The sequence below is a fragment of the Rhinatrema bivittatum genome, chromosome 3, assembly GCF_901001135.1.
Source record: "Rhinatrema bivittatum chromosome 3, aRhiBiv1.1, whole genome shotgun sequence".
Lineage (NCBI taxonomy): Eukaryota > Metazoa > Chordata > Amphibia > Gymnophiona > Rhinatrematidae > Rhinatrema > Rhinatrema bivittatum.
In genome coordinates this window covers 566555061-566578044 of record NC_042617.1, presented here as the reverse complement: position 1 = coordinate 566578044, position 22984 = coordinate 566555061, and the positions used below count along the sequence as shown (strand labels likewise).

The 22984-nt window shown below is 46.5% G+C and overlaps 1 protein-coding gene across 2 annotated transcripts in view; it reads right to left on the bottom strand.

Annotated features, from left to right (window-relative positions):
• Window positions 1–389: 389 nt before the first annotated feature.
• The window catches only part of ZC2HC1B (zinc finger C2HC-type containing 1B), a 76086-nt gene continuing 53491 nt past the window's right edge, over window positions 390–22984 (bottom strand). Inside the window, exons 7-8 of one of the 2 annotated variants that reach the window (XR_003855947.1) lie at window positions 4183–4262; window positions 390–566 (exon numbers count right to left, since the gene is read on the bottom strand). The gene's annotated coding sequence lies outside the window, so the exon portion shown is untranslated. The remainder of the gene's footprint in view (window positions 567–4182; window positions 4263–22984) is intronic. The other variant, XM_029597042.1, reaches the window with a different exon arrangement.

The window sequence follows — 22984 nt, the reverse complement described above, 5'->3', positions numbered from 1 at the left end:
CTTCAGCTTGCCTCAGTATTTCTTACATCTTGCCTTTTTTTTTTTGCTTCCCTGGAGTGTCAATGCTGTTGTGTTCTGAGTTTCAAAGCACATCCCTGCTGCTGGCCTTCCATGTATTCTACAGTCAAAATTCCTGGAGAAGCAGCCAAATTAGGCTTTGCTAAGGCTCTCTTCCTTCCTTTGAAACGTGAATCACTTGGGCAGCACTTGTATTTGAGTACACTGCTTAATAAACACACACACATCATTTCATCAATTGAACCAAATCTGAAGAGCAAAATGCACGATTTCCTATCTGTTTTCCACATTCATCTCAGAAAGCTCCCTAGACCCCTCCCACTGCAGAACTACTTGTTTTAAAATAAATCAAGGAAACTTCTGCAAGTGAAGTTAGCTTTATCCCATTACTTAGCACACCACGCCGAGATTCAGAGGCCACCAGCTCAGCATATCAGGGGAAGATCCTCGGGACGCAGCTCCTGGTGCTGGCGATCTTCAGCAGCGCTCTTAGCCCACTCATTTCTGCTTCTGCTTTGACACTTTATTTTCCACTGTAGCTTGATGATCTGAAAGCAAGAGACGTTTCCTTACCCTTACAAGAAAAAAGACTTGTTTTCCATTTTGTGTAATAGCAATACTAAATTTTGTTAGAACGATAGAAACATGACAGGAGGAAAATACCATATGCCCCCCCCCCCCTAGTCTGCCCATCCACACCATCTAATCCAGCTTTTCAATCCTTGCCACTTTCTCAGACATCCCCCTGGGTTTATCTCATGCTTTCTTGACATTCAGATACTGCTCTTGTCTCCACTATCTCTATGGGGAGACTGTTCCGTGCATCCACTACCCTCTCTGTAAAGAAATATTTCCCTAAATTACTCCAGAGGTTCCTCCCTTTCACCCCCACCCCATGACCCCCTCATTCTAGAGCCTTCTTTCCATTGAAAGAGGCCTGCTTCCTCTGCATGGAAACCTTGGAGGTATTTAATGTCTCTACAATATCTCCCCTATCTCGCCTTTTCTCTGAGATATATAGGTTCAGATCTTTAAGTCTGTCCCCATATGCTTTAGAATGAAGACCACTGATCAGTTTGGTAGCCTCCCTCTGGACTGATTCCAATTGGTTTACATCCTTTCGAAGGTGCGGTCTCCAGGATTATACACAGGATTCCAAAATGAGGTCACACCAGGGACCCTGGATGAGGCAATATCATCTTACTTTTTCTGCTGACCCTTTCTCTCCCTATGCAGCCAAGCATCTTTCTGGCTTTTGCCATCACCTTATCCACCAGTTTGGCCACCTTAAGATTCATGAGATGCAATCATCCCCAGATCCCACTCTTCTGTTGCGCTTAAAAGAATTTCTCTCCCTATTCTTACCTTTCCCTTGGGTTTTTGCTTTCTAAATGCATAGCTCTGCATTTTTATTTTTTTTTTTAGCATTAAATCTTAGATGTCGGACTGTAGACCATTCCTTGAGCTTTGCTAGATCCCTCCTCGTTACTTCCACACCTTCCTGGGTTAGTCTACCCTGTTGCAGAGTTTTGTATCATTGGCAAAAAAGGCAATTCTTTCCTGACGATCCTTCTGTGATGTTGCTCATGAAATAGTTGAAAAGAACCAGTCCAAGGACTGATTCATGAGGTACGCCACTAGTAACAGGCCCCCCCCCCCCCCCCCCCCAGAGTGAACTCCATTTACCACTACCCTATGTCAGATAAATAAGGACTTCAATTAAAACTTTCAAAACTGTGCTGGGGCTGAGAGGCTAAATTTAACTGGCCAAAAAAAAAAAACTGCCAGGCCTGGAGGCATGGATGGGAGTGGGGTGAGGACTTATCAGAGTAATAACCTGCTGACCAAAGGCACTCACATTGCCAGCCATAGCAAGAACCCCAAAGAACCTGCTTCTTGAAGCTTTGATTTCCTGCCTGGCAGCATCAAAAAGACGGACCCATTGTGAAATGGATTGCTTTGAAATGGGGTCCATCATTTCGAAATGCCCTGTAAATTACTGCCTCCCTCTCGAAACCCTGTTCTCTCTCCCTCACACCAGAGGCGGGAGGAGGCATACTTACCTCGTTCCTGCCCCAGCAGTGAGGTCCAAAAGCTGCTGGCCGGGGGGATACCAATGATGTCAGGTGAGAGGCAGGAAGGATCGGTGACTTGAAGTTAGTTGGAGGTGGTTCTTTAAGAGGAGTTAGCAGGTTATAGCTGATTCTCAGTGTTGGCTGGCTAAGTTTAGGCACCCAAATCTGAGCCGTGTAAACCTAGCCAGCAAAGTCTTAGCTGGCTAGGTTTAGGATGATTTTCAACCATAAACCTAGCTGGTGAAAATGTGTCTGGCTAAGTAAGGCACACAGCTGCGGCTAAAAATAGACACCTCTGTGGGTTTACACTTGTCCCCGTAACTCTGGGACTACATAAAAATATTAACGGCAACGTGAGTGTGTTGTCGCGCCCTCAGGTCACTAGGTGCTTTCCTTTTGCAAACTCATAACCTCCTCTTCTAGCACCTGCTTCAGCTTGTCTTCCCTCACACCTTTTATCTGTTGTTTCTACTTAAGAAGCTGTTTATATCTTCACTGCCTTTATTTATCTTATTGTACTCATTTTTATCTTGTATTTATCTTGCTTTATGCTTTAAATTTTGTACTTGTTCTTAATTATTTATAATTTTAGAACTATATGTCATTTACTAATTTGCTCTTATTGATTTGATTTATAGTATTTGCTTTCTTTTTATTGTGAACCGTTGTGTTGGAGCTTCTGATACGACGGTATGTAAAACCTAATAAAAACTGGAAACCTTGCCAGGAGCATTAGCCCTGCTGAGTTTTCCCAGCCCTGTGGGAACGAGGAGAGGAGGCAGCTGAACAGTATCTCCGCTGCTGCTTCCTTGTGCACTTCAAAGCGTGAGCTGGGCCCCTGTGGCAGCGGAGGAGGAGGAGGAAGCGGCCTGACTGGATTGGCTAGGAAGAGCCAGGGGTGGGAGGGCTCAGCCTCAGTCAGAAAAATGAGGGAGGAGAGAGAGGCGTGCCTGCCGCCACCCCTGCCTCCTGGCTCCCATGAATCTGCGGTATGGATCCGATTTTACAGCTCTTGCCGTGGTTGTGGAATTGCTAGAAGCCAGAGGGGTCCTGCCGATAGAAAAGAAAAAATAAATAAAATCTGAACTGCTAGATGTGGAACCACATGAAAAGTGTGCACTGGGGACCACTGGGAGCCTGACCTCTGGCACGGATTTTAATGAGATTGAATGAATGGTTCAAAGGTTATTAGGGACAGGGAATGCGCACAGACTTCATGATTTTTTAAGGCCAACCATAGGAAGCTTGACATAAATCTAGAGTTCGGCTATTGACCCAAAGAAGAACTGCACCTGCTCCTTTTCCACAGACAGCGCCAAGAGGTTGAGTCATGGAGAGCCAGAAAGAGAAAGTAAAGATCTTTTCCCCCTCTCCCCCCCCCCCCCCCGATACTTAAAATCATTCATTTTGAAAACAAGTTGATGAGTGCAAAGCAAAACTGGCCCTCCCTCAGAAGCAGGGGCTTGTGGATGCAGGAGTTAGGGAGAAGGGGGTAATAAAACTGCCCGTGTGCACTGAGCATTTGCCATCAGCTGGAGATGGGGGAGTGTTTCCAGCGGATTTCCATGCAGCAGGCATCACCTCTCTCAGTACCACCGCACCTTCCACCTTGCCGCACTGTAAGCCTGCAGCTGCTTTCCTGAGTTGGCGCATCTTGATCCCTTCTCTGGTTACATTCAGTTCCACCTAAAAACCCATCCGTTTGGAGACTGCTTTTAAATCCGGATCTTAGCCTTCTCACTTTAAACATGTTTATGCAATGGTTAAGTGAATATTGGTAATGCATTCATCTTCTTCATTTTTCCTGTCTAAATTGTAAGCTGCTTGGAACAGGGGCCGTGTTATTTTATGTATCTGTACAATGCTACACATGAAGTCATGCTATAGAAATGTTACGTCGGAATAGCAGCAGCAGCAGTAGGGTAGTAATGTTTGCTATTTGTTTTTTTAAATCACATTAATCTGTCTCCCAGAGACACTAAGAACTTGCCTGCAGGTCTGGAGATTGGATTCAGAACTTTGGCTCCTGCTCAAATAGCTCCAAGCTATGCCTTTTGTGGTAGAACTGGCTCTTGTGCATTATTCCTACCTTTGAGATATTTGAATGACCCTGTCATATTCTTCTCTTCCTTGTCTGCTCCAAACTCTCAGCCTATCAAGATGCAATTACTGCAGCAAAAAAAAAACAACTTACATTTACTCTAAACCTGCAGTTGTATTTAATAATCTCAAGGAATTATACTTCTCTATTAAAAAGTTAGTTACGACCAACTCAAATTCTCCTGTTTTTCCTCTGGCACTCCATGGAATGAATATCGCAGAGACATTTGCTTTACATTTTAATAATAAGACTGAATCTGTGCATAGTAGTTTTTTACCTTCCATTAATGATACCCTCAATGATTTAATTTTTGATGGCCCATTGTGGGAAAAATTTGAGTCTGTCTAGGAACTTCAGATTATACGTTCCATTAATAACATGAATTCTTCCTCCAACCTACTTAATCCTTACTCTAAAACCCTCTTGAAAATGCTTAGGTCTGATACAGTTTCTTTATTTATGATTTCACCAACTCCTCCCTAAAATATGGCTCCCTCCTTGAAACGAGCAACAAGTCCGCCCAATAATCAAAAAGGCTTCTGCCGACCCGGATCTTCTCTCGAACTACTGTCCCATTTCTTCCCTACCTTTCTTAGCAAAAATAATGGGAACAGCTGTTCTTTATCAGCTCAATAGTTTTCTCGACATGAATAACATACTTGATCAATACCAATTGGCTTCAGAAAACATCATAAATTTGATCAATAAAATTTGATCATATCGCTTCAACATTACAATTCTTTACACTGGTTGCCTATTAAATACAGAGCCCAATACAAAATCCTAACAATTATCCATAATTCATTATATAATAGCAATGTTACTTGGTTAAATGCCTCACTTCATCTTTACATCCTGAACAGAACATGGAGATCGGCAAACAAATGTCTTCTGCAAACTCCCTTAGCTCAGGGCGTGCACCTAAGTGAGGTTAGGGACCGATCAATTTCCATAGCCGGCCCCAAACTCTGGAATACTAGGCCGGTCGAGCTAAGATTAGAATTGGATATTAAGATCTTTAAAAAGGCTCTGAAAACATGGCTATTCGGCATCGCCTTTCCACTAACAGATAAAGGATAGTAGCTGAATACTATAAGAGTGAATGTAATTTTAATTTTGCATATTATTGTAATTTAGCTTAGGTATGGTGTTTTCTTTATGTTTTTCTGTGAACTGCCAAGATTGTTTTACCAGATTGACGGTATACAAATAATTAAATAATAATCAATCATAGCGCTGAACTTCTCCTACTTTCAAATTTCGACATGGTGAGATGGGGCTTTGGCCGGGGTTCAGCTTTTCTCTTCTGTCTTCTTGACATTTCCTCCACATGGGGGCTGTTCTTTCCTAGTTTACCTCTTATCTCTCTAATAGGACTCAACATGTCAACATCCAGTCTCATTCTTCATCCTGGTTTCCTTTAGGTTCTGGTTTCCCTCAAGGATCTGCACTCTGCAGCCTTGCTCAACATCTATCTAACACCTCTGTGCTGTATTCTATCTAATCTTGGCGTTTATTACGAACTTTATACCAATGACATACAGTTCTTTTTCTCTCTCAAAGAAACATGGGCACAAACAGAATCTTTCCTTCTCGCTTGTCTAACAACTTTCCAAGGATGGCTAAATCGCAACAAACTAGCACTCAATATTTCCAAAACTGAAATCATCTCATTTTTTTCAAATTCTAAATACACCGAACAGCTTTCAATTTAATAATCAGACAATTTTGTTCTCTCAAAATGTCAGTAACCTTGGAGTTATTATTGACCCTGCCCTCTCAACGCATGATCATGTCAAAACTGCTCACTCAGTCTTCTTTTTACAAATTAAGACTTCGCCGACATCTCAAACTTCTCCTTAATTCGACAGACTTTCGTCCTGAATTACAGTCTCTCTTATTTTCCAGCATTGACTATTGTAATTCTCTCCTAATAGGCCTTCCTACTTATACTACCCATCCACTACAAATCACACAGTATTAGGTGCTAGGATTCTAACAGGAGCTCCAATTCGTGACCATATCACCCCTGTACTGGAATCTCTCCACTGGTTCCTTACTATATATTTGAAGGGTTGGGGTGGGTTTATTTGTTTTTTGTTTTTTTTTATAAAACCCCCCCCCTCCCCCCGTTGTAATAATCAAATTTGAAGGGTTGGGGCGGGTTTCAGGCTTCGGTTCGTGGGCATCCGAAATAAAATCGGCCCGAACCGCGGGAAAACGAAATTTCCCACGGCGGACCGATAACAAAGGCCGAACCAAAAGGTTCGACCGAATCACATCTCTAATATATTGTATCCAATACAAACTGGCCATAATTACACATTCCTCTATATACAATATTCACTTTCCCTGGATCTCATCTGTTCTTAAAATTCACTCTCCTGCCAGATTGCTAAGATCCTCCTCTCAGACGTTTCTTGATGTTCCTTCCCTGAGAGTAGTCCGTCTGAATGAGACCAAGAGGTTGTATGTTTTCTCTGCAGACCCTCTCCTATGGAACTCCCTAACAAAAGAATTAAGAAACCTCCAAGAAAAAAACCCTTCTTTAAAAAAGCTTTGAAAACACACTTATTCGGGAAAGCATTCCTGAATCAGGTTGGCGATGTATAAATATCCTGGGTCTCCCTTAATTTCTGCTATTCCTTTGCATATACTGTAGCAGAGATTTGATATTTCCTCTTTTGCAACCTTTGTACTGTATTTTAGTGCATTTTAATTTACTGTTTGTTACTTATTCTTAACTCATTATGTGTGTTTTATTATACCCTGCCCTGAAGGTAGGAAGGGGGGGGTATTAAATGTTTTAAGATAAATAAATAATATGGGGCGGATTTTCAGAGCCCTGCTCGCGTAAATCCGCCCAAAACCGGGCGGATTTACGCGAGCAGGGCCCTGCGCGCCGGGAAGCCTATTTTACATAGGCCTCCCGGCGCGCGCAGAGCCCCGGGACTCACGTAAGTCCCGGGGTTCTCGGAGGGGGGCGTGTCGGGGGGCGGGCCCGGTCGTCGCGGCGTTCCGGGGGCGTGTCGGCAGCGTTTTGGGGGCGGGTACGGGGCGTGGCTACGGCCCGGGGGCGTGGCCGCGCCCTCCGTACCCGCCCCCAGGTCGCGGCCCGGCGCGCAGCAGGCCCGCTGGCGCGCGGGGATTTACGTCTCCCTCCGGGAGGCGTAAATCCCCCGACAAAGGTAAGGGGGGGTGTAGACAGGGCCGGGCGGGTGGGTTAGGTAGGGGAAGGGAGGGGAAGGTGAGGGGAGGGCAAAGGAAAGTTCCCTCCAAGGCCGCTCCGATTTCGGAGCGGCCTTGGAGGGAACGGGGGGAGGCAGCGCGGCTCGGCGCGCGCAGGCTATACAAAATCGATAGCCTTGTGCGCGCCGATCCAGGATTTTAGTGGATACGCGCGCCTCCGCGCGTATCTACTAAAATCCAGCGTACTTTTGCTTGAGTCTGATGCGCAAGCAAAAGTAGGCTGATCGCGCTTCTTTTAAAATCTACCCCTATGTATGCATATTTATGTCTGCAAGTATCACTTTAGAGGGCTTATTGTATGGACTGCACCATTCTGGCAATCCTCCTATGAGGTGGGTGAAATGCTGCTTGGACAATGCTGCTTTCCAATACTAAATAAAAAAAATAGATGCCTGGATCTTTTTCAATGTTTATTAAAACAGAGACGTGTTCACAAATTGCCCGACTCAGGCCGAGTTTCGCAGCTCAAAAGCCACTGCCTCAGGGGCTTGAACACTTCACAGTCGTAATTGAAACTCAGTAGTGTGATTTCATCCAATGTACAATCATTGATTGTCAGCAATGCATAAGACAACTTCCGCAACAGTGTGCAGCTTAAAGTCTCTGCTTCTCTGTTTTAATAAACATTGAAAAAGATCCAGGCATCTATTTTTTGTGGTTTTCCTGACGGTATCATAGATAGCCTACCTCTTTGTTTTCTTGGACAATACTAAATACAATACATCCTATGAGATCACATCAGTAATTTACAGAGAGGTATACCTACCTCCTTTTTTCTGCTGGCTATGCACTCTAACATTCCTTTAGCTCTGGCCACTGCCTTGTCAAACTGGCAACCTTGAGGTGCATGGATATGATCACCCTCCTCAGATCCTTCATCTCTTAATGGTCATCAGTACCTGACCCTCCCTATGGCCACCACCACTATCACACGGTTCTCTCCTATCTTTCTGCAGCCCAAAAGCATTGCTATGCTTTTTTTTTTTTTTGCATTAAATCTTGATTGCCAGGTTCTTGACTGTTCTTCAACATATATGAGATTCTTCCATTGTTTCCACTCCCTCTGGTATGCTAGTGTATTTGAAGATCTTATTGACTGAAAATATACACATTTTTCCCTCTGCTGCAATATGAATCATGAAATTCTGGTGAGGAGTCCAGGGCTGATTCTTGGGGTGTCCTATTGGTCATTCTTCATTTACCACTACTCAACCAATATTTTTTGGCTTGGCAGCTTCCTCTTGCTCATTTCAATTTCCAGCTCAGTTGGCTATTGGGCTATCAGACCCTGAGCCTTCATTCATAACTACCTGGGCTTTTCTTCACTTTTAACTCTTTCTCATGTTTCTTCTAACCCAATCGTGGCAGTGGCAGATCTTGCTCAGGAAAACACACACTGTGGCTGCCCCAGAACTTGGTTCATCTATACCCAGAGTGACTGCTAGATGGAGTGGAGGCATAGCCTAGTGGCTAGAGCAATGGGCTGCAAACCATAGGAAGCCAGGGCTCAAATCCTGCTGGTATTCCTTGTGACCTTGGGTCAGTCACTTCACCCTCTGTTGCCTGAGTTACAAATTTAGATGTGAGCCCACTGGAGACAGGGAAATTCCTACAATACCTGAATGTAATCTGCTTTGAAGTGTCACAAAGGTGAGAATATTAAAAAAATTACTATGTGGCTTGTATGCAAAGGCTGGGACTTCCCTCCATTCAGAAGCTGTAAAGGCTACCTCCACCATCTCAGCTAGCCTGGGGAGTAGAAGCTAGTCGAGAGGAAATTAAATCCAGGTCTCCCACATAGGAGGGCACAACACAGCCACTGGGCCTGCACCACTCAACCAGTTGTTTGCCATTTTAGGATGCACCCCCAGGCTGCTCAGATGGTTTACAACACCCTCTCAAAATCTATCTGCATAGACCACATCCATTGTTTTGCTTTCATCTAATTGCCCAGTCAAAGAAATGAATCACATCTGCAAGGTATGACTCTTCCTCTCCCCCGCCATGAATTCATGTAATCTCAGATCCTGTATCCTGCTGGATTTCATTTAACAATTATAATCCCAGAACAAAGATCTGCTCACAGCAAATTACATAGAAACTAAATAAAAACGCATAAAAGTTAAAACCATTTGCCTATAAAGAAAAAGTATCATATCCATAATACAAAATAAATCATAATATAAAAACATTAAAGTCACGTACGTCAGCCTTATTATGACATATAGGACAAATGTATCAGCATATGCACAGAAACTTATGTATTTACTATGTAACATCATCTGCTAATCTATAATACAAATATAAATCGTAAGTATGAAACATGCCAGATTTCAGATATTGCACCAAAATGCATGTAGCAATTGGCCTGGCTGGACTCGCAGACTGCGAGGGAGCTCTGAGGCCTCAGTAGGATGCTCTGGCACCCAAGTGAGTGGCGTGCTGGTTTCACAGTTGTTTCGCATTTCCTGCTAATTGCATGCATTTGATCACTTGATAGGGCTATGCTGGACTGCCTTACTGTCTGGCTGTTGTCTCCTTGGTGGTTACACAGAAGGTCAGTGTATTGTTTACAGACATTTTCTCCTTGTGGGTCTGCCTCAATTATCTGGGCGCCAGAAGATACTAAGTCCCAGGTCTCACGTCTCACAGAAGAGCCACAAGTATATACAGTACACCTATTCGCCTTCTGGGACATACAAACAAGATATAAAGTTCATGTCCTGATACACAGATTTATTTTCTGTTATGCAAACTATGTATTTTACAGTATTTGTTCTCAAATGCCTTTTAAATAAAACTATGTGAAAACAGATGTCTTTGGGTCAGGGTTGTCCCCTTAAGGCAGAAATGTTATTTAATTAAGATCTAGCTAATAAAATCATGTGATCTTTCAATCTTGATGGTCTTGCTACTGAAAAAAAAGTTGGCTGTTTTTATATTGGACTCCCTTCTAGCAAGCTCCTGTTGCATGCCACTGTGGTAGTTAGGAATGATTCAGATCTTGAATTTCTGCTTGTCCTACGCCATTCCAAGATGTAAGTGAAGTACATAAGAACATAAGAACATAAGAAAATGCCATACTGGGTCAGACCAAGGGTCCATCAAGCCCAGCATCCTGTTTCCAACAGTGGCCAATCCAGGCCATAAGAACCGGGCAAGTACCCAGTCTAAGGGTTCTATATTCTACTACTGCTACTATCCCAAAATGTACTGAAACGGGCAAATTTCATGGCAGAATAAAAGAAAGCTTATTATCTGAGCATGCGTAGGACAGACCCACGGGGACATTAGTGGCAGGAGGAGGGAGGGAGATCAAGGAAGACCTGCAACTGCACAGAAGACAGATACAAATGGGTAGACTGAGTGGGCAAAGAGCTGATCATCTGCTGCCACCTTCTAGGTTTTTATAACTCTAGCCAGCCCAGTGAAAGTGCCTGCCTGCTTGCACAGTTACGTTTTAGACTCAGTGGAATGTACAGCAGCAATCTGCCCTCGAACGACTCCTATTGCTGCTGGGAGCATCCATTTTACACCAGCAGCAGACCAGCGACATTACATCCCCTTTCCACTTAGTGGGAAACAGGGTTCAACCTTATATTATCGACTGTTGAGGTTGATGGTTCTTAATCTGTCAACAGCTAATGTCTCCCACCCTGCAGATAAGAAGGCCGAAGACTCATTTGTGTCAGAAGCATCTTGTGCAGCCAGGCAGTGTGTTTCAATTAGCCAGGAAATAAAAGTTTTTCTTTATTTTAGGATGAATGTTGTCCTTTAAAAGAGTATTTCAAGTTGGAGTATTTCTTTAGACAAATACAGCCGATTGAAGATGGTTTATACTTTGCAGATGGGAGCTACCCAACAATAACGCATAACATTTGCCACATGTTGATAGTGTGCAGCACCTAGAAGTCCTGTGAGGCTCGGCTGGCTATTAATTACAATCGTGACTGGCTGTCGCTGGAAGCATCCTGCGTCAAACACATGCTAGTCATGGCTCTGATTGATAGCTGGCCAAGCATAAGACACTCTTAGCTGCCATAGGCCAAACCTTTTTGAAAATGAGTTTGTAGCTGATATTGTAAATTATTACTGGGCAGCACTACTGTGCACAATAAGTTGTAGAGGGCCTTCAAACCGCTCTGTTTTAAAAGGCGCACTACAGCATGAACCATTAACTATTTCCAGCATTTCTCCTTTGTCTGTGAAAACAAAGATTGAATAAGAGGAGCTTGCAGGGTCAATGGAAGCACTAGATAGCTGCTTAGAGTGCCACAGATTTCGAGGCAGCTGTAGTGCTTCCACTGGCCTTGCTCAGATGTCTTCAGGCAGCAGAGCAAGACGCCCGCCTCTGACTCTGCCTGGTGGCACAACCATGGTGACTGGGCCTCCTCCTTCCCACCCTTGTGGGCCCACATGACACCAAATCCTCTTCCAGCCCGCGCAGGCAGAAGAAAGAGGTCCAGTCATTGCAGAAGGAAGGAGCAAGCGGCATCGTCATTAGTCCCATGAGACTGGAGGAAGAAGGATTCAAAAGGGGAAGGAGTGTCGGCAGGCCCATAGCCTGAAGGAGAGTGGCAGGAGCAGGAGTAATGTTGGCTGGGCCCCCTCAGATGAAGAGAAGAGAAAGGAGCATCTGCCCACCCCTCAAATGGGAGAGAAATGAGGTGCCCAGCTGCTAAGGAGGCCCATGAAGGAAGCCGTTCCTACTGACAGAGAATGTGTGTGGATGTGAGAGAGAGGGCATGCATGCGTGTGTGTGAGAGCATGTATGAGAAAGAGGCTTGTGTGGGCGAGAATGCGAGAAAGCAAGAACATGCATGTGTGTATGCGAGAGCATGAGTGAAAGCATGTGTGTATGTAAGAAAGAGAGAATATGTGTAAGTAAGAGCATGCATGAGAAAGCACATGTGTGTGTTGGTGAGTGTGTGTAGGTGAGAGAGCGCCATGAAAGTTTGTGCATCCCAACCCACAACACTCTCAGGATGACTGGAAATCTAACGTTCCAAGATGTGAAGAGCAGGGGATTTTCTTTTTATTCTTATTAGCTTTAATTATTGGGTATGATTTGATATGTCTGCAGTTTCGAAATATTTTATTGGTGTCTGGGAAATTTTAAAAAATTTTTATATGAGTTTTTAATTATTGGATGTTATTTGTCAGCTGTTTTCAACTATTTATTCTTTTTATTAATATGATTTTACAGTTATGATTGGTGTTTTATATTTCTTGATTTTATTATGTTTTGAAGAATGGTGGTGATTCTGTTTTATCTTTGTTGCACTGTATACAGAATCTGGTTTGTTGAAGTTCGCAGTTCAGATTTTGTCTGCATGTTTCTATTTATACTTTATGGTCTCTTTATTTTGTATTTGGTGAGGGTCTGTCTGTGTTCTGCATATGACCGAGGTGAAGATGTTGTGGAAGTTGACCCTTGGGCTGAGGGGGAATTGGTGCAACCTGCAGGCAGGATCCCAGCAGATTCCCACCATTGGCAGATGGAGCTGGCTGAAGCAGAGGTCCAACTGAAGCTTCACCAATACCAGCTCATTTTTCCCTTAAGTTGAGCCCTCAGGTGCCGTGACCAGCTGAACTTAGGTGAAAGCCTCTGTGGAGATGAAGATCCATCACATGGAAGAAGCTATGGGCCAGCACAGTAAGGGAAAGCAGAGACAGGTCAAGCAGTGGTCAGGGCAGGTGGTAGGTCATCAGAGTTAGGTTCAAGCTGAGGTGAAGGTGGGCAGAGTTCTCTCAGAGTTGAGGTTCAGACAGAGGTCAGGCCAGGCGGAGTTTGGTCAATAACTGTAACTAGGCAGTGATCAGTGGCAGGCAGAAGTCAAGCAGCATCAAAGTCCAATCCGAGGTCAAGCCAGGAGTCCTATCTAAGTCAAAGCTGAAAGTCCAATCCAAGCTCAAAGCCTGAAGTTCAATCCAAAGAGACAAGGAACAAAGAGGACTGCAGGAGCAGGAAGGGACGCTGAAGACAGTGAGGAAGACTGACCAGGAAGATAAGAAATCAAGATGAACCAGACTACCAACAAGACAAGGAAATTCAGGAACACAGGAACTCAGGAGGAATCATGAACCAGGAACCAAAGTCGAAAACCAGGAATGCTGGGCAATGCACTTCTCTATGGAGAAGACCTATTGCTGAAGCATCAGTGGAAGGTTTGAAGAGGCCTTTAATAGGCCCAAGAAAGTGACGACATCAGAAGGGACCACAGGGCTTCTCCCACCATCGTCCCTTTAAATCAAGCCCAGAGGTGCATGCATGCACCTAAGGAGGGCGCGTTAGTTCGGGGTCTGTTGTCAGTGTCTCGGCCATGAGTCTTGGTGGCCTGAAGCTGGGCCAGAAGACTGCATTCCTTCCATGGACGGTGGCATGATAAGGTGGAAGGTCCTCCTCAAGCTGGGACACAGCACTTTTGATTGGGCTGGGCTGGGGATGAGAGCGGCAGTCCATGGGAATAGCCCGCAGACCACCCAGCATAATAGTATCCTCCCTCTTAAGCCCCCCTCCAAAGGACTGGAGTTTGCAGGGGTACCAATCGCGAAGAGTCCTTTGGACCCCTATGGGTTTCTTGGTTTGGAGGGTAGGTTCAATAACCAAATGATTGGTTTTGTCCCCTAGTTCATACAGTTCTGGGGACTAAACCTGAACTGCTGGCAAAAGTGGTTACTTCTGGGTTACTTTGACAGAGAACAGGCCCTAATATTGGGGTGAAGATAACCTTTTCCTTCTCAGGGTCCAGATAGGCAGAATCAAATAAAAGTAAAGGTTTCTTTTCCCTCTTTTGTTGCCGAAGGGTATATAGGGTTCATATTTCTTCATCTTTCTCGATAACTAATGACGCAAATCTTTTCATAGCCCAGTTGTGTTCCCTTTCCAGATGTTTGTGTTCCGATCTCTCATGACCCAACTGGTCTTTCAATTGTGTGAAATCTATCTTAAGAGTATTCTCCCGGAGGCCCTGTGGGTGGTTTGAGCCTTTCTAGATTCTTTGTCAGAGGTGAGAAGGTTTGTAAAGGTGGGGACTACAATCAGTGAGCTGGAGGGTTCTTCAGAACTCAAACAGGATCCCAAGCATCCTGGTCCCTAATGGGTGAGTTCCGTCATGGATCATTCAAATTGTGGTTGGTGTCTCCACACCCATGGCAGGCCTAAGATGACTGGACTCACGGCTCTTGGAATAACGTGAAAGGTGATGAATTCCATTTGGGCGGGTCATACTCTTAACATGAGTGGTACAATGATACGAATCAGCAAACCTTGAAAGGGATCTCTGAGGATGGAGGAGAGCACCAAAAGTGATGTTAAAGGAATCACTGGGATTTGTTACTGGTCAACAAGCTCCTGTTGCACAAAATTCCCCCTGGTGCCAGAATCCACAAAGGCCTGGGGTGGTGAAACACACGGGGTTTTGTTCCAGGGAAACGGTCAAGAGGAACTGAGGAGATGGGGTAGCTAGACTGAGGGCCACTTGCTTTGGTGCCCCTGGGCATAGGACAGTTCCCCTTCTCTCCGGGCACAGAGTTAATAGATGACCAGGAGCTCCACAATAAAAGCAGAGGTCCAATTGGCGGCGGTGAGCCCTCTTTTCGGATGTGAGGTGGAACCAACCTAATTGCATGGGCTCATCATGCACAGACTCCAGTGGTGTGATGGGATCAAGTGTGGATGGAGGTGGTATTCTGGTGAGACCTTTTAGTGCTGAGCGTGCTTCGTGGGCTCACTCCTGGAGGTGCCTATCAATTTTCTCGAGAGATTGATAAGCCCTTCAAGAGAGGTAGGAAGTTCTCACACAGCGAGCTCATCTTTTACTTTGGGAACTAAATCTTCCAAAAATATAGTGTGTAAGTTATCTCCTTGCCAGTTCAGGTCTGTGGCCAGGGTTCGGAACGCGATGGCATAATCCATCAACAATCAATTTCCTTGGCGCAAATGCAGGAGGTCAGAATCCATCATGGGCAGCTGGACAGGCTCATAAAAGACTTCCTTAAAGGCTGAGATGAATTGTTGGAGATTCGCAAGAAGAGGATCGGAGCGCTCCCATAGGGGGAAGCCCAGGCCAGGGCTTAACTATTGAGAAGGGAGAGAATGAATGTTGTCTTAACAGAGTCATCCGGGAAGAGTGCAAACTGGAGGGATAAATGCATATGGCATTGATTAAGAAATCCCCAGCACCGCTTAGGATCCCCTGCATACCTAGGCAGAGCTGACAATGGAATTGTTGGCTGACAGGTTCCTGGAACCAGTGTTGAAACTGAAGTGGGTGGTGGTGGGGCAGTGGGTAGGGTCACGGAGTCCAGGCGCGCAGCAAGGTGGTTGATATCTGTGGTCAGGAGTTCTAAAAGTTTGAAGGGCCTGTAATTTCTGGGCTAAGCCAGGAATGGCCTTCAATGCAGTTAGATCTGCTGGGTCCATGGCCTTGGCAATCTGTTGTGGAAGTGGACCCTTGGGCCAAGGGGGAATTGGCATAACCTGCAGGGAAGAAGCCTTGCAGGTCCCCACAGTCGGCAGGTAGAGCTGGATTAGGCAGAGGCCTAACTGGAGCTTCACCAATACCAGCCCACGTTCCCCTTATGTTGAGCCCTCGGGTGCCAGACCAGCTGGACTTAGGCATGGGCCTCTGTGGAGATGAAGAACTGTCACATGGAAGAAGTTGTGGGCCAGCACAATAAGTGAAAGCACAGTCAGGTCAAGCAGCGGTCAAGGCAGGTGGCAGGTAATCAGAGTCAGGTTCAGGCTAAGGTCAAGACGGGCAGAGTTCTCTCAGAGTCGAGGTTCAGGCAGAGGTTGGTCAATAACAGAAAACAGGCAGTGGTCAGTGGCAGGCAGAGGTCAAGCAGCATCAAGGCCCAATCTGAGGTCAAGCCAGGAGTCCTATCCAAGTTGAAGCCGGAAGTATGATCCGAGGTCAAAGCCAGAAATCCAATCCAAAGAGACAAGAAATGAAGAGGAAGACAAAGGACCACAGGAGCAGGAAGGGACGTTGAAGACAAATGAGGAAGACTGACCAGGAAGACAAGAACTCAAAATGAACCAGACTGCCTACGGAACCGAGAACAAGACACAGGAACACAGGAATTGGGGAGCACAGGAATTCAGGAGGAGTCAGGAACCAGGAACGCTGGGGCAATGCACTTCTCTAAGGAGAAGACCTATTACCGAGGCGTTGGTGGAAGGGTTGAAGAGGCCTTTAATAGGCCCAGGATAGTGACCTCATCTGAAGGGGCTGTGGGGCTTCTCCTGCCAGGGTCCCTTTAAATCCAGCCCAGAGGCGCATGCTCATGCCTAAGGAGGGCGCGCCACCTTGGGGCCTGTTGGCGGCATCTCGGCTACAAGTCCTAGTGGCCTGAGGCTGGGCCAGAAGCCTGTATTCGTGCCAAGGACAGTGGTGTGGTAAGACAGAAGGCCCTCCTCGTGCCAGGATGCTGCGCCTTTGATCAAGCTTGGCTGGGGGATGAGAGTGGCAGTCTGAAGGAATAGCCCGTGGACCACTGAGCGTAACAAAAATGTGTTATTATAATTGCATATTTTTAAATTATGTGTGGAGAGGTCTGGTGTGTGTGGGAGGTGGGGGGGGGGGGGGGGGGGTTGCACACAAGGATGTAAGGTTCGCCCTAAGGCGCCCAAACCTTCTGCCCCAGCTCAGGGTGCATGCAGTTTTTAATTGCACATAACATTTGCTCTTTCAAGACCCAATAATGAAATGTGATTGTCATGTCCTAGATCAAAACACTCATTCTGACAGCTGTAGCCGAATGTGTACATTTGTTTGGTCACCTGCGATTACCACTGCAAACTTCCACACTTCACAGTGTAACTTGCTTTCATCGTGCTTTATTTCTGAGAGAATGAATGGTGGACAGTATAGAAATAGGTGAACTAACACAGCAGCTGCACTGTTTCATGAAAAACACCACAAGTAAAAATGATTCCGAACATCAAACCATGAGAGAGTAAAAAAAAAATCTAAAACATAATCCGAGTTGCCCTAGCCATCGTAACTATCGAGCTGCTACAACTACAGCGAGGAGCACGTCAGAAACGCTTAGTAGTATTTGTACGTACCTGGTAAGCACATGTGGTATACCAAGCTGTGGGGAAAATGGTCTTATCTTGTTACCCAGAGGGTGCACTTTATCCCTAACTGCACTGGAGAGGAAGAGTTTTTCGTCAGGCACACTGTCGGCTAAAGGTCCTTTTGATTTTACCAACTTTGGCGCAGAGAATTCAGTGCTGATGCCACTTTTAAAGAGCTGGCAAATATCTGGATAAAGGTAATGGGGTACATGTATTTACTTATCTTACCCATTCAGTGGGCTTTTCAGTACCGACCTCCAAGTGACTCTAGTGCTCCTTTGCACTTTCAACCCAATGGGACCTGGGGCTGGAATCTGGCACCATGAGCCTTCATGTGTAATTACCCAGGGATTTGTACCCCTATTTTATACCCCCTCGCAACACCCAACATACTTCATTTGGTCATTGCAGTGAATGTCCAGGGCCAGTGCCAGGGTACTAGACGCCCTAGGTGAACCCTGCCTTGGTCGCACCATCCTGACACACAAAAGCTATGTGTAGAGACCCTCACCATCTTTATTAATGCATTTATACATCACCAAATGCTAAAGCCCGAGACAGTTTACAAAAGAAAACATACACAAGCATATATGGCAAGACAAATCAAGGTCAAGCTTTGGGTAGAGAGTGAGGAGGGAGCATACCATTCTCACTCGACTGGTGAGAGTGGCATCTCCTACCTGTACATCTGAAGGAAGGTGCATAGTGTAGTGTAGGAGGCAGAGTGTCAGGGAAGATGAACCTCTGGTTCTGCATTGTATTGAATTGGGACACTGTTTTGATGATTTACATTTCTGTGCGATCGATCATGTCCTGCCACATTGGCGTGGTGGTGATCGAGAACGTTTATTGTTGCAGTCAGAACAGCGCTGGATTTATAGATTAAATACAGTTGCACCGTCGGGTCTAAATATTGAGTTGGATTTACACGCCTTTCTTGGATGATTATAATTTCTCATTATGTTTGCCAGATCAATAGAGCAAAGATACGTCATGGATGTTTTACATGTTTGGTGATGTCATATAGCAGTTGAGGATTTAAAGAGATGCGAGCCTCGGCTTCAGTTTCTCCTCTGTGTTCCTGATGAGATGGTTGAGACGCTACGTCCCATTTAAATGGGTAGCCCTATCGTTTTAAGATAAGTACATTTTCATATTTATCACAATGTTAGTATTCTAAAACAGTGATATTATTATTTTCTCCAGGTTAATGACTCTTGTTTAAATGTTTTTCGCATGCCCCTGAGGAAGCTGACAAGCGAAACACTGGCCGTGTTGGGCTATGTAAACAAATTACTTTCAAGAGTCTGGATCATCTTAATCTTTATGGATGGAGGACTATTTTAAGTAAAAAAGATAAAAAGCTATATAAAAATAATTTTTGAAGTATTAAAAAATGATGAAGGTGTTGCGATTCCGGTCGCCAGGCTGGCGACCGGCTCCCTACCTCTGTGCCGACTTCCCCATCGCTGCCGCGTTCCTCCGTCTCTGCCGCGCTCCTCCGGGGTTCAGGCCTGCCCGGCAGCATGGCAATGGCGTCTCCCTCGTGGAGACGCCGCCGAGCCTCGTTCCAGCTCCTCCCCCTGCCCAGGAACGCGCGCGCGAGGGGACGGCTTTTGTAGGTCCAGCACCAGGAGGTGCTGAACCGCCCACAATCTGACGTCAGACGCTGGTTCCCTATTTAAAGCCAGCTCAGTCTCTCCTTCCTCGCCTTGCAACGAGGTCGCTCCTGTGAGTGCTTAGTTACTTCCTGCTGGATCCTGCTTGCTCCTGTTGTGCCTTGGTTCCTGTTTGTTCCTGTGTTCCCAGTGACGTTCCGGTCCTGTCTTGTTCCAGTTTCCTTGTTCCTGCTTGTTCCCTGGGGCTTCGTTCCAGTATTGCCAGCTTTCGCTTGTCTTCTGCCTGCCTCGACCACTGGACTTCTGCTCGTCTCGCTTGTCTTCTGCCTGCCTCGACCACTGGACCGCTGCTCGTCTCATCTTGTCTCCCACCTGCCTCGACCTCCGGACTCCTGCTCGACTCTTCTGACTTCTACCTTCGGATCTCCTAAGTCCCAGCGACCCGGACCCCTACGGGCTCCTCCTGGGGGGGTCTCGGGTTTCCAGGGTGAACTCTATCTTCGCTGCACCTGCCTTGTTCCGCCTACCGGCTCCTTTCCCATCGACCGGAGTGTGTTCTCCAGTCAGCCGGCCCAAGGATCCACGAATTCCGTTCTTCCCAACAGTTTGCAAGGCCATGGATCCGGCGGACGCTTCTGGTCTGCAAGCCATTCCGGGAATGGCCCAAAGAATTCAGCAGCAACAGCAATGTCTTGAGCTGTTGGCTGCTACAGTCGACCGCCTGGCAAGTCGCCTAGATGCCCGGCCTCCTGAGGCAGCCCCGCCTCCGCCTCTGGCGCCAGCACCACAGTCTTCAGTACCAACTCAACTTCCGGCTCCCACACGTTATTCTGGAGACGCCAAGACGTGCAGGGCCTTCTTGAACCAATGTTTCATTCGCTTTTCCCTGTTGCCGGGGCAATTCCCCTCTGATGCCGTCAAGGTGGCATATATTTTGACACTACTAGATGGAAAGGCGATGCTATGGGCATCCCCCTTGTGGGAACATCAGGACTCTATGCTGCACGACCTAAATGGCTTTGTGGCCCATTTCAAACAAACCTTTGATGAGCCTGCTCGTCAGACTACCGCCACCACGGAAATTCTTCAGTTGAAACAAGGGCCTCGTTCGCTGGCAGACTACGCAATCGAATTCCGCACCCTGGCTATGGAATTAGGGTGGCAGGACGATTTCTTGCGAGGTATTTTCTTGGAAGGTCTCGCCGGTCGTATAAAGGACGAGCTGATGGCTCGAGATGTTCCTCCCACCTTGAACGAGGTGATAGACCTAGCCGGGAAGATTGACCGGCGCTTACAGCAACGCGCCAAGGAGGGTCGAGTGGTTCGTCGACCAGTTTCTCTGGCTCCCTCCTTCTCAAGACCTCTGGCCGCTTCTCACCGGACACCGTCCACTTCGGCTCATAACCCCACTGAAGAGCCCATGCAGATTGGACGGACACCTTTAACCGAGGAAGAGAGGAAGCGTCGGCATTCCCTTGGACTATGTCTGTACTGTGGTACCAAAGGTCACCTTCTGGCTCAATGTCCTGTGAGGCCGGAAAACGCTTGAGCCTAGGGCGGAGAGAGGAGATCTCCCTAGGTTGTCTTAATGCTGCTCCTCAATGTACAGTACCTGTGACCCTGGTATATCCAGGAGGTTCATTCCAAACTTTAGCCTTTATTGATTCTGGGGCTGGAGGGAACTTTATTTTGAAAGAACTAGTACATCAGCTCGGACTTCCAACAATACCCAGAGAACCTCCGTTGCGGGTCACCTCTATTCGAGGCACACCGTTGCCAGGTGACATCTCTGAAATCACTAAGACTCTCACTCTTCGGACTGGAATCCTTCATTCTGAAAGCATCTCCTTTCTGGTGCTGGAGAAATCAGTGCATCCCATAGTGTTGGGGCTTCCTTGGCTGCAACTGCACGCACCACTAATTAATTGGGATTCTCTTCAAATTGCCCAATGGAGTCCTTTCTGCTTTCAACACTGCCTGGATTTGCCTCTGAGACCCACAGTTCCGTGTTGTCAAGCAGCCTTAGAGCTCCCTTCATCTTATCAAGAATTTTCAGATGTCTTCTCTAAACAGAAAGCAGAACTTCTTCCGGCTCATCGACCTTTCGACTGCGCTATTGACCTCCTTCCAGGCACCACTCCACCACGAGGCAGAGTCTATCCTCTGTCATTACCTGAAACTCGGGCTATGTCAGACTATATTTCTGAAAACCTTGCCAAGGGCTTCATTCGCCCCTCGCACTCACCTGCTGGGGCGGGCTTCTTTTTCGTAGCAAAGAAAGACGGTACCCTCAGACCCTGCATCGATTACAGAGGGTTGAATACCATCACTAAGAAGGACCGGTATCCGCTTCCTTTGATACCAGAATTACTTGACAGACTACAGGGAGCTAAAGTTTTCACGAAACTCGATCTACGTGGGGCTTACAACCTGGTTCGTATCCGTCCAGGAGACGAATGGAAGACGGCCTTCAACACCCGGGACGGGCACTACGAATATCTGGTAATGCCCTTCGGGTTATGTAACGCCCCAGCCGTCTTCCAGAACCTCATGAACGAGGTACTTCGTGAGATGCTCCATTCCTTCGTCATCGTATACCTCGACGATGTCTTGATCTACTCTCCAGATCTGCACACACATCGTCATCACGTCAAACGTGTATTACAAGTCTTGAGAGATAACCATCTATACGCCAAACTTGAGAAGTGTCAGTTCGAATGTGACTCACTCCCCTTTTTGGGGTACATCGTGTCTTCCACTGGATTCCAGATGGACCCAGAGAAGGTTTCCGCTATTACCAACTGGCCTCGTCCTTCTGGCTTGAAAGCTCTCCAACGATTTCTCGGGTTTGCTAACTTTTACAGACACTTTATACCACACTACTCCCGAAAGGTGGCTCCCCTCACCGCACTTACCCGCAAGGGGGCCAACACCCATGACTGGCCTTCTAATGCTTGCCTAGCTTTTGAAGAATTAAAACAAGCATTTTTGCAAGCCTCTTGCTTACGCCATCCGAACCCGCAGTACCCTTTCATCGTTGAGGTAGACGCTTCCAGTCTAGCAGTTGGAGCCGTGCTTAGTCAACACGATGCCTCAGGCAAGTTAATGCCTTGCTCCTACTTCTCCAAAAAATTCTCGCCTGCTGAATGCAACTATGGCATTGGAGACAAAGAACTCCTTGCCATCAAACTTGCCTTCGAAGAATGGAGACAGTGGTTGGAGGGAGCAAACTACCCAGTGACTGTTTATACTGACCATAAAAGCTTACAGTACTTAGCTCAAGCTCAACGACTAAATCCCCGTCAGGCGAGATGGTCGCTGTTCTTCAGCCGCTTTGATTTTACGCTCAAGTACCGGCCCGCGGAAAAGAATGCCCGGGCGGACGCCCTTTCTCGCACCACTCAGTTTGAGGAAGAGGAAGCACTGCAACATATTCTGGATCCTGCATGTGTCCAATTAAGCGTTACTCCTCTTGATTCTACTACCAAGGTCACTGTACCCCAAGGACTTCGTAAAAAAGTTTTGGCGTGGGGACATGACTCCCTAACTGGGGGGCATGCGGGAGTACGAAGAACCCTAGACCTAATTAACCGCTTTTATTGGTGGCCTGGTCTTCGGCGTGACATTGATCTTTACGTTGGCTCATGTCCCACGTGCGCTCTGCAAAAGCCTCTGAATGGCCCCCCGAGGGGGATGTTACAGCCATTACCCGTTCCTACGGAACCTTGGACACATATTGCCACGGACTTTATAGTAGAACTTCCATCTTCTCGCGGCAAGACGGTAGTATGGGTCACAGTGGACCGTTTTTCTAAGATGGCTCACTTCGTGCCAC